The following is a 375-nucleotide window of genomic DNA, read 5'->3' on the forward strand; positions in this document are numbered from 1 at the left end:
TAAACACAGCTAGCGAACAGTTAATAGTGCCAAAGCAAACGTTTGATGTGGGCTGGGAATATTTTGATAAACCGACAAAAAACACTGCACTTCTTTCATGGTATCATATGACCATGTGTGTAATGGTACTGAATGATGAGTTATTTATATATAATAACATTTCACAGTACTCCAACATACTTGCACCATCTTATATGTCCAAAAACTGACCGTTTTATCATAGCCCCTTTTCCAAACCTTGCTAATGTCTGATTAGGATTATTGTTGTTGCATTCAGAGTATGCTAACTATGGATCCATTGGAGAAACTTTTATTTAACAAATGTAATGTTTTGCCTTCCTAGGTCTTTGTTAGTGTATCACCCTTCGATTCTGG

At 35.7% G+C, this 375-nt stretch overlaps 1 protein-coding gene across 1 annotated transcript in view; it reads left to right on the forward strand.

The window, feature by feature from the left end:
- get1 (guided entry of tail-anchored proteins factor 1) overlaps positions 1-375 on the forward strand; it is a 4,828-nt gene that overhangs the window by 1,510 nt on the left and 2,943 nt on the right. The gene's annotated exons all lie outside the window — the stretch shown is intronic.

This window comes from Sinocyclocheilus grahami, unplaced genomic scaffold (genome assembly GCF_001515645.1).
Source record: "Sinocyclocheilus grahami isolate Dianchi unplaced genomic scaffold, SAMN03320097.WGS_v1.1 scaffold841.1, whole genome shotgun sequence".
In the NCBI taxonomy this organism is placed as follows: domain Eukaryota; kingdom Metazoa; phylum Chordata; class Actinopteri; order Cypriniformes; family Cyprinidae; genus Sinocyclocheilus; species Sinocyclocheilus grahami.